The sequence below is a fragment of the Limanda limanda genome, chromosome 10, assembly GCF_963576545.1.
Source record: "Limanda limanda chromosome 10, fLimLim1.1, whole genome shotgun sequence".
Taxonomy (NCBI): domain Eukaryota; kingdom Metazoa; phylum Chordata; class Actinopteri; order Pleuronectiformes; family Pleuronectidae; genus Limanda; species Limanda limanda.
The window spans coordinates 5344497-5360753 of NC_083645.1; the positions used below are offsets into that span (position 1 = coordinate 5344497).

At 41.9% G+C, this 16257-nt stretch overlaps 13 non-coding genes across 13 annotated transcripts; all 13 read right to left on the minus strand.

Moving 5' to 3' along the window:
• Window positions 1-673: 673 nt before the first annotated feature.
• trnan-guu (transfer RNA asparagine (anticodon GUU)) lies at window positions 674-747 on the minus strand. The gene has a single exon. It is a non-coding gene; the product is annotated as a tRNA-Asn (tRNA).
• A 149-nt stretch (window positions 748-896) lies between these two features.
• Window positions 897-970, minus strand: trnan-guu (transfer RNA asparagine (anticodon GUU)). Its single transcript has one exon. It is a non-coding gene; the product is annotated as a tRNA-Asn (tRNA).
• Window positions 971-4281: 3311 nt separating this feature from the next.
• trnan-guu (transfer RNA asparagine (anticodon GUU)) lies at window positions 4282-4355 on the minus strand. The gene has a single exon. It is a non-coding gene; the product is annotated as a tRNA-Asn (tRNA).
• A 4387-nt stretch (window positions 4356-8742) lies between these two features.
• Window positions 8743-8816, minus strand: trnan-guu (transfer RNA asparagine (anticodon GUU)). Its single transcript has one exon. It is a non-coding gene; the product is annotated as a tRNA-Asn (tRNA).
• A 315-nt stretch (window positions 8817-9131) lies between these two features.
• trnan-guu (transfer RNA asparagine (anticodon GUU)) lies at window positions 9132-9205 on the minus strand. The gene has a single exon. It is a non-coding gene; the product is annotated as a tRNA-Asn (tRNA).
• Window positions 9206-9353: 148 nt separating this feature from the next.
• On the minus strand, window positions 9354-9427 carry trnan-guu (transfer RNA asparagine (anticodon GUU)). The gene has a single exon. It is a non-coding gene; the product is annotated as a tRNA-Asn (tRNA).
• Window positions 9428-9741: 314 nt separating this feature from the next.
• On the minus strand, window positions 9742-9815 carry trnan-guu (transfer RNA asparagine (anticodon GUU)). The gene has a single exon. It is a non-coding gene; the product is annotated as a tRNA-Asn (tRNA).
• Window positions 9816-9964: 149 nt separating this feature from the next.
• trnan-guu (transfer RNA asparagine (anticodon GUU)) lies at window positions 9965-10038 on the minus strand. The gene has a single exon. It is a non-coding gene; the product is annotated as a tRNA-Asn (tRNA).
• Window positions 10039-10730: 692 nt separating this feature from the next.
• trnan-guu (transfer RNA asparagine (anticodon GUU)) lies at window positions 10731-10804 on the minus strand. The gene has a single exon. It is a non-coding gene; the product is annotated as a tRNA-Asn (tRNA).
• A 759-nt stretch (window positions 10805-11563) lies between these two features.
• Window positions 11564-11637, minus strand: trnan-guu (transfer RNA asparagine (anticodon GUU)). The gene has a single exon. It is a non-coding gene; the product is annotated as a tRNA-Asn (tRNA).
• A 1536-nt stretch (window positions 11638-13173) lies between these two features.
• Window positions 13174-13247, minus strand: trnan-guu (transfer RNA asparagine (anticodon GUU)). Its single transcript has one exon. It is a non-coding gene; the product is annotated as a tRNA-Asn (tRNA).
• A 149-nt stretch (window positions 13248-13396) lies between these two features.
• On the minus strand, window positions 13397-13470 carry trnan-guu (transfer RNA asparagine (anticodon GUU)). The gene has a single exon. It is a non-coding gene; the product is annotated as a tRNA-Asn (tRNA).
• A 304-nt stretch (window positions 13471-13774) lies between these two features.
• trnan-guu (transfer RNA asparagine (anticodon GUU)) lies at window positions 13775-13848 on the minus strand. Its single transcript has one exon. It is a non-coding gene; the product is annotated as a tRNA-Asn (tRNA).
• Window positions 13849-16257: the final 2409 nt, after the last annotated feature.

The following is a 16257-nucleotide window of genomic DNA, read 5'->3' on the forward strand; positions in this document are numbered from 1 at the left end:
CCTATGTTCACAGAAAGAAGATTAGTTTTCAAGATCAAACTAACTATTCTATAAAAGAACACGCCTCCCTGGGTGGGCTTGAACCACCATCCTTTCGGTTAACAGCCGAACGCTCTAACCAATTGCGCCACAGAGACCCACTTCCTGTAATCTGATAGGGGCGTGGCCTAAGACAGCTACCCCGATTTATATGTATTTGTTTAATCTTGTTTTCCAACCCTTCCCTCTGTTCACAGAAAGAAGATTGGTTTGCAAGATCAGACTACCTATGTCATGAAAGCACATGCGTCCCTGGGTGGGCTTGAACCACCATCCTTTCGGTTAACAGCCAAACTCGCTAACCAATTGCGCCACAGAGACCCCTTACTTTTGTCTGATAGGGGCGTGGCCTAAGACAGCTACCCGATTTATATGGATTTGTTTGATCTCGTTTTGCATATTGCATTTTCAATCAAAGCTTGTCAATACAGAAGCTTCTTAAAGTGTCCTGCTGGATTTTTCTAATTAAAAATAGATAACTAAGGACTTCTTGAAAGAACAGGTGTGAAATGCTGTCTATTTTGCTGCCTTGTTATTCCATGAGTTTCATCATATGTTTTTCCAACCCTTCCCTATGTTCACAGAAAGAAGATTAGTTTTCAAGATCAAACTAACTATTCTATAAAAGCACACGCGTCCCTGGGTGGGCTTGAACCACCATCCTTTCGGTTAACAGCCGAACACGCTAACCAATTGCGCCACAGAGACCCACTTCCTGTAATCTGATAGGGGCGTGGCCTAAGACAGCTACCCCGATTTATATGTATTTGTTTAATCTTGTTTTCCAACCCTTCCCTCTGTTCACAGAAAGAAGATTGGTTTGCAAGATCAGACTACCTATGTCATGAAAGCACATGCGTCCCTGGGTGGGCTTGAACCACCATCCTTTCGGTTAACAGCCGAACGCGCTAACCAATTGCGCCACAGAGACCCCTTACTTTTGTCTGATAGGGGCGTGGCCTAAGACAGCTACCCCGATTTATATGGATTTGTTTGATCTCGTTTTGCATATTGCATTTTCAATCAAAGCTTGTCAATACAGAAGCTTCTTAAAGTGTCCTGCTGGATTTTTCTAATTAAAAATAGATAACTAAGGACTTCTTGAAAGAACAGGTGTGAAATGCTGTCTATTTTGCTGCCTTGTTATTCCATGAGTTTCATCATATGTTTTTCCAACCCTTCCCTATGTTCACAGAAAGAAGATTGGTTTTCAAAATCAGACTACCTATGTCATGAAAGCACATGCGTCCCTGGGTGGGCCTGAACCACCATCCTTTCGGTTAACAGCCAAACTCGCTAACCAATTGCGCCACAGAGACCCCTTACTTTTGTCTGATAGGGGAGTGGCCTAAGACAGCTACCACGATTTATATGGATTTGTTTGATCTCGTTTTGCATATTGCATTTTAAATAAAAGCTTGTCAATACAGAAGCTTCTTAACGTGTCCTGCTGGATTTTTCTAATTAAAAATAGATAACTAAGGACTTCTTGAAAGAACAGGTGTGAAATGCTGTCTATTTCGCTGCCTTGTTGTTCCATGAGTTTCATCATATGTTTTTCCAACCCTTCCCTATGTTCACAGAAAGAAGATTAGTTTTCAAGATCAAACTAACTATTCTATAAAAGCACATGCGTCCCTGGGTGGGCTTGAACCACCATCCTTTCGGTTAACAGCCGAACGCGCTAACCAATTGTGCAACAGAGACCCACTTCCTGTAATCTGATAGGGGCGTGGCCTAAAACAGCTACCCCCATTTATATGTATTTGTTTGATCTTGTTTTCCAACCCTTCCCTCTGTTCACAGAAAGAAGATTGGTTTTCAAGATCAGACTACCTATGTCATGAAAGCACATGCGTCCCTGAATGGGCTTGAACCACCATCCTTTCGGTGAACAGCCGAATGCGCTAACCAATTGCGCCACAGAAAACCCTTACTTTTGTCTGATAGGGGAGTGGCCTAAGACAGCTACCCTTATTTATATGGATTTGTTTGATCTCGTTTTGCATATTGCATTTTCAAACAAAGCTTGTCAAAACAGAAGGCTATTAATGTCTCCTGCTGGCTTATTCTAATTAAAAATTGATAACTAAGGACTTCTTGAAAGAACAGGTGTATAATGCTGTCTATTTCGTTGCCTGCTTGTTCCATGAGTTTCATCGTACGGTTTTCCAACCTTTCCCTATGGTCACAGAAAGAAGATTGGTTTTCAAGATCAAACTAACTATTCTATAAAAGCACATGCGTCCCTGGGTGGGCTTGAACCACCATTCTTTCGGTTAACAGCCGAACGCGCTAACCAATTGCACCACAGAGACCTCCTTCCTGTAATCTGATAGGGGCGTGGCCTAAGACAGCTACCCCGATTTATATGTATTTGTTTGATCTTGTTTTCCAACCCTTCCCTATGGTCACAGAAAGAAGATTGGTTTTCAAAATCAGACTACCTATGTCATGAAAGCACATGCGTCCCTGGGTGGGCTTGAACCACCATCCTTTCGGTTAACAGCCAAACTCGCTAACCAATTGCGCCACAGAGACCCCTTACTTTTGTCTGATAGGGGAGTGGCCTAAGACAGCTACCACGATTTACATGGATTTGTTTGATCTGGTTTTGCATATTACATTTACAAATAAAGCTTGTCAATACACAGGGTTCTTAAAGTCTCCTGCTGGATTTTTCTAATTAAAAATAGATAACTAAGGACTTCTTGAAAGAACAGGTGTATAATGCTGTCTATTTCGTTGCCTGCTTGCTCCATGAGTTTCACCATATGGCGTTCCAACCCTTCCCTATGTTCACAGAAAGAAGATTGGTTTTCAAGATCAAACTACCGCTTCTATAAAAGCAGATGAGTCCCTGGGTGGGCTTGAACCACCATCCTTTCAGTTAACAGCTGAACTCGCTAACCAATTGCCCCACAGAGACCCCCTTCCTGTAATCTGATAGGGGCGTGGCCTAAGACAGCTACCCCGATTTATATGGATTTGTTTGATCTCGTTTTGCATATTGCATTTACAAATAAAGCTTGTCAATGCAGAAGCTTGTTAAAGTCTCCTACTGGATTTTTCTAATTAAAAATAGATAACTAAGGACTTCTTGAAAGAACAGGTGTATAATGCTGTCTATTTCGTTGACTGCTTGTTCCGTGAGTTTCATCATACAGTTTTCCAACCCTTACCTCTGTTCACAGAAAGAAGATTGGTTTGCAAGATCAGACTACCTATGTCACGAAAGCACATGCGTCCCTGGGTGGGCTTGAACCACCATCCTTTTGGTTAACAGCCGAACGCGCTAACCAATTGCGCCACAGAGACCCCTTACTTTTGTCTGATAGGGGAGTGGCCTAAGACAGCTACCCCGATTTATATGGATTTGTTTGATCTCGTTTTGCATATTGCATTTTCAATCAAAGCTTGTCAATACAGAAGCTTCTTAAAGTGTCCTGCTGGATTTTTCTAATTAAAAATAGATAACTAAGGACTTCTTGAAAGAACAGGTGTGAAATGCTGTCTATTTCGCTGCCTTGTTGTTCCATGAGTTTCATCATATGTTTTTCCAACCCTTCCCTATGTTCACAGAAAGAAGATTAGTTTTCAAGATCAAACTAACTATTCTATAAAAGAACACGCCTCCCTGGGTGGGCTTGAACCACCATCCTTTCGGTTAACAGCCGAACGCTCTAACCAATTGCGCCACAGAGACCCACTTCCTGTAATCTGATAGAGGCGTGGCCTAAGACAGCTACCCCGATTTATATGTATTTGTTTAATCTTGTTTTCCAACCCTTCCCTCTGTTCACAGAAAGAAGATTGGTTTGCAAGATCAGACTACCTATGTCATGAAAGCACATGCGTCCCTGGGTGGGCTTGAACCACCATCCTTTCGGTTAACAGCCAAACTCGCTAACCAATTGCGCCACAGAGACCCCTTACTTTTGTCTGATAGGGGCGTGGCCTAAGACAGCTACCCGATTTATATGGATTTGTTTGATCTCGTTTTGCATATTGCATTTTCAATCAAAGCTTGTCAATACAGAAGCTTCTTAAAGTGTCCTGCTGGATTTTTCTAATTAAAAATAGATAACTAAGGACTTCTTGAAAGAACAGGTGTGAAATGCTGTCTATTTTGCTGCCTTGTTATTCCATGAGTTTCATCATATGTTTTTCCAACCCTTCCCTATGTTCACAGAAAGAAGATTAGTTTTCAAGATCAAACTAACTATTCTATAAAAGCACACGCGTCCCTGGGTGGGCTTGAACCACCATCCTTTCGGTTAACAGCCGAACACGCTAACCAATTGCGCCACAGAGACCCACTTCCTGTAATCTGATAGGGGCGTGGCCTAAGACAGCTACCCCGATTTATATGTATTTGTTTAATCTTGTTTTCCAACCCTTCCCTCTGTTCACAGAAAGAAGATTGGTTTGCAAGATCAGACTACCTATGTCATGAAAGCACATGCGTCCCTGGGTGGGCTTGAACCACCATCCTTTCGGTTAACAGCCAAACTCGCTAACCAATTGCGCCACAGAGACCCCTTACTTTTGTCTGATAGGGGAGTGGCCTAAGACAGCTACCCCTATTTATATGGATTTGTTTGATCTCGTTTTGCATATTGCATTTACAAATAAAGCTTGTCAATGCAGAAGCTTGTTTAAAGTCTCCTACTGGATTTTTCTAATTAAAAATAGATAACTAAGGACTTCTTGAAAGAACAGGTGTATAATGCTGTCTATTTCGCTGCCTTGTTGTTCCATGAGTTTCATCATATGTTTTTCCAACCCTTCCCTATGTTCACAGAAAGAAGATTAGTTTTCAAGATCAAACTAACTATTCTATAAAAGCACATGCGTCCCTGGGTGGGCTTGAACCACCATCCTTTCGGTTAACAGCCAAACTCGTTAACCAATTGCGCCACAGAGACCCCTTACTTTTGTCTGATAGGGGAGTGGCCTAAGACAGCTACCCTGATTTATAAGGATTTGTTTGATCTCGTTTTGCATATTGCATTTTCAAACAAAGCTTGTCAAAACAGAAGGCTATTAATGTCTCCTGCTGGCTTATTCTAATTAAAAATTGATAACTAAGGACTTCTTGAAAGAACAGGTGTATAACGCTGTCTATTTCTTTGCCTGCTTGTTCCGTGAGTTTCATCATACGGTTTTCCAACCCTTCCCTATGTTCACAGAAAGAAGATTGGTTTTCAAGATCAAACTAACTATTCTATGAAAGAACACGCCTCCCTGGGTGGGCTTGAACCACCATCCTTTCGGTTAACAGCCGAACGCTCTAACCAATTGCGCCACAGAGACCGACTTCCGGTAATCTGATAGGGGCGTGGCCTAAGACAGCTACCTCGATTTATATGTATTTGTTTAATCTTGTTTTCCAACCCTTCCCTCTGTTCACAGAAAGAAGATTGTTTGCAAGATCAGACTACCTATGTCAGGAAAGCACATGCGTCCTTGGGTGGGCTTGAACCACCATCCTTTCGGTTAACAGCCAAACTCGCTAACCAATTGCGCCACAGAGACCCCTTACTTTTGTCTGATAGGGGCGTGGCCTAAGACAGCTACCCCGATTTATATGGATTTGTTTGATCTCGTTTTGCATATTGCATTTTCAATCAAAGCTTGTCAATACAGAAGCTTCTTAAAGTGTCCTGCTGGATTTTTCTAATTAAAAGTAGATAACTAAGGACTTCTTGAAAGAACAGGTGTGAAATGCTGTCTATTTTGCTGCCTTGTTATTACATGAGTTTCATCATATGTTTTTCCAACCCTTCCCTATGTTCACAGAAAGACCATCCTTTCGGTTAACAGCCGAACGCTCTAACCAATTGCGCCACAGAGACCGACTTCCTGTAATCTGATAGGGCCGTGGCCTAAGACAGCTACCCCGATTTATATGTATTTGTTTGATCTTGTTTTCCAACCCTTCCCTCTGTTCACAGAAAGAAGATTGGTTTTCAAGATCAGACTACCTATGTCATGAAAGCACATGCGTCCCTGGGTGGGCTCGAACCACCATCCTTTCGGTTAACAGCCGAACGCGCTAACCAATTGCGCAACAGAGACCCCTTACTTTTGTCTGATAGGGGAGTGGCCTAAGACAGCTACCCTGATTTATAAGGATTTGTTTGATCTCGTTTTGCATATTGCATTTTCAAACAAAGCTTGTCAAAACAGAATGCTATTAATGTCTCCTGCTGGCTTATTCTAATTAAAAATTGATAACTAAGGACTTCTTGAAAGAACAGGTGTATAACGCTGTCTATTTCGTTGCCTGCTTGTTCCGTGAGTTTCATCATACGGTTTTCCAACCCTTCCCTATGTTCACAGAAAGAAGATTGGTTTTCAAGATCAAACTAACTATTCTACAAAAGCACATGCGTCCCTGGGTGGGCTTGAATGACCATCCTTTCAGTTAAAAGCCAAACGCGCTAACCAATTGCGCCACATAGACCCCTTTCTTTAATCTGATAGGGGAATGGCCTCAGACAGCTACCCCGATTTATATGGATTTGTTTGATCTTGTTTTCCAACCCTTCCCTCTGTTCACAGAAAGAAGATTGGTTTTCAAGATCAGACTACCTATGTCATGAAAGCACATGCGTCCCTGGGTGGGCTTGAACCACCATCCTTTCGGTTAACAGCCGAACGTGCTAACCAATTGCGCCACAGAAAACCCTTACTTTTGTCTGATAGGGGAGTGGCCTAAGACAGCTACCCTGATTTATAAGGATTTGTTTGATCTCGTTTTGCATATTGCATTTTCAAACAAAGCTTGTCAAAACAGAAGGCTATTAATGTCTCCTGCTGGCTTATTCTAATTAAAAATTGATAACTAAGGACTTCTTGAAAGAACAGGTGTATAACGCTGTCTATTTCGTTGCCTGCTTGTTCCGTGAGTTTCATCATACGGTTTTCCAACCCTTCCCTATGTTCACAGAAAGAAGATTGGTTTTCAAGATCAAACTAACTATTCTATAAAAGAACACGCCTCCCTGGGTGGGCTTGAACCACCATCCTTTCGGTTAACAGTCGAACGCTCTAACCAATTGCGCCACAGAGACCGACTTCCTGTAATCTGATAGGGGCGTGGCCTAAGACAGCTACCCCGATTTATATGTATTTGTTTAATCTTGTTTTCCAACCCTTCCCTCTGTTCACAGAAAGAAGATTGGTTTGCAAGATCAGACTACCTATGTCATGAAAGCACATGCGTCCTTGGGTGGGCTTGAACCACCATCCTTTCGGTTAACAGCCAAACTCGCTAACCAATTGCGCCACAGAGACCCCTTACTTTTGTCTGATAGGGGCGTGGCCTAAGACAGCTACCCCGATTTATATGGATTTGTTTGATCTCGTTTTGCATATTGCATTTTCAATCAAAGCTTGTCAATAAAGAAGCTTCTTAAAGTGTCCTGCTGGATTTTTCTAATTAAAAATAGATAACTAAGGACTTCTTGAAAGAACAGGTGTGAAATGCTGTCTATTTTGCTGCCTTGTTATTACATGAGTTTCATCATATGTTTTTCCAACCCTTCCCTATGTTCACAGAAAGACCATCCTTTCGGTTAACAGCCGAACACGCTAACCAATTGCGCCAAAGAGACCCACTTCCTGTAATCTGATAGGGGAGTGGCCTAAGACAGCTACCCTGATTTATAAGGATTTGTTTGATCTCGTTTTGCATATTGCATTTTCAAACAAAGCTTGTCAAAACAGAAGGCTATTAATGTCTCCTGCTGGCTTATTCTAATTAAAAATTGATAACTAAGGACTTCTTGAAAGAACAGGTGTATAACGCTGTCTATTTCGTTGCCTGCTTGTTCCGTGAGTTTCATCATACGGTTTTCCAACCCTTCCCTATGTTCACAGAAAGAAGATTGGTTTTCAAGATCAAACTAACTATTCTATAAAAGAACACGCCTCCCTGGGTGGGCTTGAACCACCATCCTTTCGGTTAACAGCCGAACGCTCTAACCAATTGCGCCACAGAGACCGACTTCCTGTAATCTGATAGGGGCGTGGCCTAAGACAGCTACCCCGATTTATATGTATTTGTTTAATCTTGTTTTCCAACCCTTCCCTCTGTTCACAGAAAGAAGATTGGTTTGCAAGATCAGACTACCTATGTCATGAAAGCACATGCGTCCTTGGGTGGGCTTGAACCACCATCCTTTCGGTTAACAGCCAAACTCGCTAACCAATTGCGCCACAGAGACCCCTTACTTTTGTCTGATAGGGGCGTGGCCTAAGACAGCTACCCCGATTTATATGGATTTGTTTGATCTCGTTTTGCATATTGCATTTTCAATCAAAGCTTGTCAATAAAGAAGCTTCTTAAAGTGTCCTGCTGGATTTTTCTAATTAAAAATAGATAACTAAGGACTTCTTGAAAGAACAGGTGTGAAATGCTGTCTATTTTGCTGCCTTGTTATTACATGAGTTTCATCATATGTTTTTCCAACCCTTCCCTATGTTCACAGAAAGACCATCCTTTCGGTTAACAGCCGAACACGCTAACCAATTGCGCCAAAGAGACCCACTTCCTGTAATCTGATAGGGGCGTGGCCTAAGACAGCTATCCCGATTTATATGTCTTTGTTTGATCTTGTTTTCCAACCCTTCCCTCTGTTCACAGAAAGAAGATTGGTTTTCAAGATCAGACTACATATGTCATGAAAGCACATGCGTCCCTGGGTGGGCTTGAACCACCATCCTTTCGGTTAACAGCCGAACGCGCTAACCAATTGCGCCACAGAGACCTCCTTCCTTTAATCTGATAGGGGCTTGGCCTAAGACAGCTACCCCGATTTATATGGATTTGTTTGATCTCGTTTTGCATATTGCATTTACAAATAAAGCTTGTCAATGCAGAAGCTTGTTAAAGTCTCCTACTGGATTTTTCTAATTAAAAATAGATAACTAAGGACTTCTTGAAAGAACAGGTGTATAATGCTGTCTATTTCGTTGCCTGCTTGTTCCGTGAGTTTCATCATACAGTTTTTCAACCCTTCCCTCTGTTCACAGAAAGAAGATTGGTTTTCAAAATCAGACTACCTATGTCATGAAAGCACATGTGTCCCTGGGTGGGCTTGAACCACCATCCTTTCGGTTAACAGCCGAACGCGCTAACCAATTGCGCCACAGAGACCCCTTACTTTTGTCTGATAGGGGCGTGGCCTAAGACAGCTACCCCGATTTATATGTATTTGTTTGATCTTGTTTTCCAACCCTTCCCTCTGTTCACAGAAAGAAGATTGGTTTTCAAGATCAGACTACCTATGTCATGAAAGCACATGCGTCCCTGGGTGGGCTTGAACCACCATCGTTTCGGTTAACAGCCGAACGCGCTAACCAATTGCGCCACAGAGACCCCTTACTTTTGTCTGATAGGGGCGTGGCCTAAGACAGCTACCCCGATTTATATGGATTTGTTTGATCTCGTTTTGCATATTGCATTTTCAATCAAAGCTTGTCAATACAGAAGCTTCTTAAAGTGTCCTGCTGGATTTTTCTAATTAAAAATAGATAACTAAGGACTTCTTGAAAGAACAGGTGTGAAATGCTGTCTATTTTGCTGCCTTGTTATTCCATGAGTTTCATCATATGTTTTTCCAACCCTTCCCTATGTTCACAGAAAGAAGATTAGTTTTCAAGATCAAACTAACTATTCTATAAAAGCACAAGCGTCCCTGGGTGGGCTTGAACCACCATCCTTTCGGTTAACAGCCGAACACGCTAACCAATTGCGCCACAGAGACCCACTTCCTGTAATCTGATAGGGGCGTGGCCTAAGACAGCTACCCCGATTTATATGTATTTGTTTGATCTTGTTTTCCAACCCTTCCCTCTGTTCACAGAAAGAAGATTGGTTTTCAAGATCAGACTACCTATGTCATGAAAGCACATGCGTCCCTGGGTGGGCTTGAACCACCATCCTTTCGGTTAACAGCCGAACGCGCTAACCAATTGCGCCACAGAGACCCCTTTCTTTAATCTGATAGGGGAGTGGCCTAAGACAGCTACCCCGATTTATATGATCTCGTTTTGCATATTGAATTTTCAAACAAAGCTTGTCAATACAGAAGCTTCTTAAAGTGTCCTGCTGGATTTTTCTTATTAAAAATAGAGAACTAAGGACTTCTTGAAAGAACAGGTGTATAACGCTGTCTATTTCGTTGCCTGCTTGTTCCATTAGTTTCACCATATGGCGTTCAAACCCTTCCCTGTGCTCACAGAAGGAAGATTTGTTTTCAAGATCAGACAACCTATGTCATGAAAGCACTTGCGTCCCTGGGTGGGCTTGAACCACCATCCTTTCGGTTAACAGCCAAACGCGCTAACCAATTGCGCCACAGAGACCCCTTACTTTTGTCTGATAAGGGAGTGGCCTAAGACAGCTACCCTGATTTATATGGATTTGTTTGATCTCGTTTTGCATATTGCATTTTCAAACAAAGTTTGTCAATACAGAAGCTTCTTAAAGTGTCCTGCTGGATTTTTCTAATTAAAAATAGATAACTGAGGACTTCTTGAAAGAACAGGTGTATAATGCTGTCTATTTCGCTGCCTGCTTGTTCCATGAGTTTCATCATATGGTTTTCCAACCCTTCCCTATGTTCACAGAAAGAAGATTTGTTTTCAAGATCAAACTAACTATTCTATAAAAGCACATGCGTCCCTGGGTGGGCTTGAACCACCATCCTTTCGGTTAACAGCCGAACGCGCTAACCAATTGCGCCACAGAGACCCCCTTCCTGTAATCTGATAGGGGCATGGCCTAACACAGCTACCCCGATTTATATGGATTTGTTTGATCTCGTTTTCCAACCCTTCCCTCTGTTCACAGAAAGAAGATTGGTTTTCAAGATCAGACTACCTATGTCACGAAAGCACATGTGCCCCTGGGTGGGCTTGAACCACCATCCTTTCGGTTAACAGCCGAACGCGCTAACCAATTGCGCCACAGAAAACCCTTACTTTTGTCTGATAGGGGAGTGGCCTAAGACAGCTACCCTGATTTATAAGGATTTGTTTGATCTCGTTTTGCATATTGCATTTTCAAACAAAGCTTGTCAAAACAGAAGGCTATTAATGTCTCCTGCTGGCTTATTCTAATTAAAAATTGATAACTAAGGACTTCTTGAAAGAACAGGTGTATAACGCTGTCTATTTCGTTGCCTGCTTGTTCCGTGAGTTTCATCATACGGTTTTCCAACCCTTCCCTATGTTCACAGAAAGAAGATTGGTTTTCAAGATCAAACTAACTATTCTACAAAAGCACATGCGTCCCTGGGTGGGCTTGAATGACCATCCTTTCAGTTAAAAGCCAAACGCGCTAACCAATTGCGCCACATAGACCCCTTTCTTTAATCTGATAGGGGAATGGCCTCAGACAGCTACCCCGATTTATATGGATTTGTTTGATCTTGTTTTCCAACCCTTCCCTCTGTTCACAGAAAGAAGATTGGTTTTCAAGATCAGACTACCTATGTCATGAAAGCACATGCGTCCCTGGGTGGGCTTGAACCACCATCCTTTCGGTTAACAGCCGAACGCGCTAACCAATTGCGCCACAGAGACCCCTTACTTTTGTCTGATAGGGGCGTGGCCTAAGACAGCTACCCCGATTTATATGGATTTGTTTGATCTCGTTTTGCATATTGCATTTTCAATCAAAGCTTGTCAATACAGAAGCTTCTTAAAGTGTCCTGCTGGATTTTTCTAATTAAAAATAGATAACTAAGGACTTCTTGAAAGAACAGGTGTGAAATGCTGTCTATTTTGCTGCCTTGTTATTCCATGAGTTTCATCATATGTTTTTCCAACCCTTCCCTATGTTCACAGAAAGAAGATTAGTTTTCAAGATCAAACTAACTATTCTATGAAAGCACATGCGTCCCTGGGTGGGCTTGAACCACCATCCTTTCGGTTAACAGCCGAACGAGCTAACCAATTGCGCCACAGAGACCCACTTCCTGTAATCTGATAGGGCCGTGGCCTAAGACAGCTACCCCGATTTATATGTATTTGTTTGATCTTGTTTTCCAACCCTTCCCTCTGTTCACAGAAAGAAGATTGGTTTTCAAGATCAGACTACCTATGTCATGAAAGCACATGCGTCCCTGGGTGGGCTCGAACCACCATCCTTTCGGTTAACAGCCGAACGCGCTAACCAATTGCGCCACAGAAAACCCTTACTTTTGTCTGATAGGGGAGTGGCCTAAGACAGCTACCCTGATTTATAAGGATTTGTTTGATCTCGTTTTGCATATTGCATTTTCAAACAAAGCTTGTCAAAACAGAAGGCTATTAATGTCTCCTGCTGGCTTATTCTAATTAAAAATTGATAACTAAGGACTTCTTGAAAGAACAGGTGTATAACGCTGTCTATTTCGTTGCCTGCTTGTTCCGTGAGTTTCATCATACGGTTTTCCAACCCTTCCCTATGTTCACAGAAAGAAGATTGGTTTTCAAGATCAAACTAACTATTCTATAAAAGAACACGCCTCCCTGGGTGGGCTTGAACCACCATCCTTTCGGTTAACAGCCGAACGCTCTAACCAATTGCGCCACAGAGACCGACTTCCTGTAATCTGATAGGGGCGTGGCCTAAGACAGCTACCCCGATTTATATGTATTTGTTTAATCTTGTTTTCCAACCCTTCCCTCTGTTCACAGAAAGAAGATTGGTTTGCAAGATCAGACTACCTATGTCATGAAAGCACATGCGTCCTTGGGTGGGCTTGAACCACCATCCTTTCGGTTAACAGCCAAACTCGCTAACCAATTGCGCCACAGAGACCCCTTACTTTTGTCTGATAGGGGCGTGGCCTAAGACAGCTACCCCGATTTATATGGATTTGTTTGATCTCGTTTTGCATATTGCATTTTCAATCAAAGCTTGTCAATAAAGAAGCTTCTTAAAGTGTCCTGCTGGATTTTTCTAATTAAAAATAGATAACTAAGGACTTCTTGAAAGAACAGGTGTGAAATGCTGTCTATTTTGCTGCCTTGTTATTCCATGAGTTTCATCATATGTTTTTCCAACCCTTCCCTATGTTCACAGAAAGAAGATTAGTTTTCAAGATCAAACTAACTATTCTATAAAAGCACAAGCGTCCCTGGGTGGGCTTGAACCACCATCCTTTCGGTTAACAGCCGAACACGCTAACCAATTGCGCCACAGAGACCCACTTCCTGTAATCTGATAGGGGCGTGGCCTAAGACAGCTACCCCGATTTATATGTATTTGTTTGATCTTGTTTTCCAACCCTTCCCTCTGTTCACAGAAAGAAGATTGGTTTTCAAGATCAGACTACCTATGTCATGAAAGCACATGCGTCCCTGGGTGGGCTTGAACCACCATCCTTTCGGTTAACAGCCGAACGCGCTAACCAATTGCGCCACAGAGACCCCTTTCTTTAATCTGATAGGGGAGTGGCCTAAGACAGCTACCCCGATTTATATGATCTCGTTTTGCATATTGAATTTTCAAACAAAGCTTGTCAATACAGAAGCTTCTTAAAGTGTCCTGCTGGATTTTTCTTATTAAAAATAGAGAACTAAGGACTTCTTGAAAGAACAGGTGTATAACGCTGTCTATTTCGTTGCCTGCTTGTTCCATTAGTTTCACCATATGGCGTTCAAACCCTTCCCTGTGCTCACAGAAGGAAGATTTGTTTTCAAGATCAGACAACCTATGTCATGAAAGCACTTGCGTCCCTGGGTGGGCTTGAACCACCATCCTTTCGGTTAACAGCCGAACGCGCTAACCAATTGCGCCACAGAGACCCCTTACTTTTGTCTGATAAGGGAGTGGCCTAAGACAGCTACCCTGATTTATATGGATTTGTTTGATCTGGTTTTGCATATTGCATTTTCAAACAAAGTTTGTCAATACAGAAGCTTCTTAAAGTGTCCTGCTGGATTTTTCTAATTAAAAATAGATAACTGAGGACTTCTTGAAAGAACAGGTGTATAATGCTGTCTATTTCGCTGCCTGCTTGTTCCATGAGTTTCATCATATGGTTTTCCAACTATGTTCACAGAAAGAAGATTAGTTTTCAAGATCAAACTAACTATTCTATAAAAGAACACGCCTCCCTGGGTGGGCTTGAACCACCATCCTTTCGGTTAACAGCCGAACGCGCTAACCAATTGCGCCACAGAGACCCCCTTCCTGTAATCTGATAGGGGCATGGCCTAACACAGCTACCCCGATTTATATGGATTTGTTTGATCTCGTTTTCCAACCCTTCCCTCTGTTCACAGAAAGAAGATTGGTTTTCAAGATCAGACTACCTATGTCATGAAAGCACATGCGTCCCTGGGTGGGCTTGTATCACCATCCTTTCGGTTAACAGCCGAACGCGCTAACCAATTGCACCACAGAGACCAGTTGCTTTTTTCTGATAGGGGCGTGGCCTAAGACAGTTACCCCGATTTATATGGATTTGTGTGATTTTGTTTTGCAAATTGCATTTACAAATAAACTTGTCAAAACAGAAGGCTCTTTATGTCTCCTCCTGGATTTTTCGAATTAAAAATAGATAAATAAGTACTTCTTGAAGGAACAGGTGTATTATGCTATCTATTTCGTTGCCTGCTTGTATGGAGGACCATACATGACATAAGTATAAATAAATCAATAAATAAATGTAGATATAAATACAGAAATCAATAAATAAATAAAAAAGTAAATAAATTAATAAATACGGAAGTAAATAAATAAAAACGTTACTAACAACAGAAATAAATAAATAAATGTCTTAAATATATTTGCACATTTATTTATTCCCTGATTTATTTTTTTCACGTTTTCAATCACCTTATGCTAATGACAAAGGCGGGCCTAACCGCAGTCTCATGCAGGATTGGTCACAGGAGTGTAATGATCCAGTTCTACTACTTCTGCCTTTCAATGCTGACTGGTGTCCAGCAGCTGTTTGATATCAGCCCAATTAAACAGTTACATTTTAGGTATGTATTCTATCCACCAGTGGTTTATAAATGTCGTCTTTTTTACGAGGCATCGCAAATGGTTTAAGGTCATTAGCGAACGATATAGAGAACCATGCACCCACGGACTATGTTCAGTTTCGTCTGGATGGATTGGTGAACGATTTAGCTCATCTTAACGCTGAAATGGATATGGAAGTCCACCCAACAGTGTTGGCCAGTCTTCAAGAAGTTGCCCGCCAACTATGCATTCTCTCAGAGACAGAAGAAGCAACCTTTGGACGTCCGTCATTCTTTTTGCCCCCCGAAGCTCACCTCCATTTGGGGCACACTGCTGGGGACATAGCACACCTGTTCAGCGTGAGAACCATTCGTCGGAGGATGGCACAGTATGGGATAAGGTAATTGTACTGTGTTTAGTATTAACCTAATTGTTACATCGTATTTTATACCCTACAATATCCGCACCGGGCTTTCTGTCTCTTGGACCGCGGGGCGGTGGTTGACGCCGGTGCGGAAGGCGGCCCGCGGACCGGACCGGGTACGGCATTCGGCGGCGGCGACTCTGGACTCGTGTCGGGCCCTTCCCGCAGCTCACCTCAGCTACGCCTCCGCGTCAAAGTGAAGAAATTCAATGAAGCGCGGGTAAGCGGGTGTAACTATTGGCACATAAAACAGGTCAGTCTGTTTTAGACAGGGTAAAAAGGTACTGTTTTAAATGATCCTTTTGTTTTTTTGACCAAAATATGTTACAGACATTTCATTAAGACCCTAAGGAACCATATCAACTTGTGGTAAAATGGGCATAATATGTCTCCGTTAAATAAAGTTAAGTTAAATCAAAGATTGTTTCATAAATCTGATTTAATTTGTGCTTATTAAAACATAAGAGTAATAAAGGGCTGAAATCATTTAAAATAGTCCTTTTTAAATAATGATTTAATTATTTTCCTGGCACAAAAGGGTGAATGAATAACATCAAAAACAAAATAAACAAGTATCGGTGTCACATATCGTCTAGATAGTTGTTTTAAACATCGGTATCGGCCAATAATTTCCATATCGGTGCATCCCTATTTAACATTTCTTCTCTGAAGAATATATATATACATATATACTTTTTGATGAATGAAGTAGTGTCCCAATCGCTATAATGCTGAGAGACTGAATTGATTTCTTCCTTGCGATTAGCAACTTTATGTTTCAGCGTTAGTTCATACACATGGTTGCCATGAATTAGCC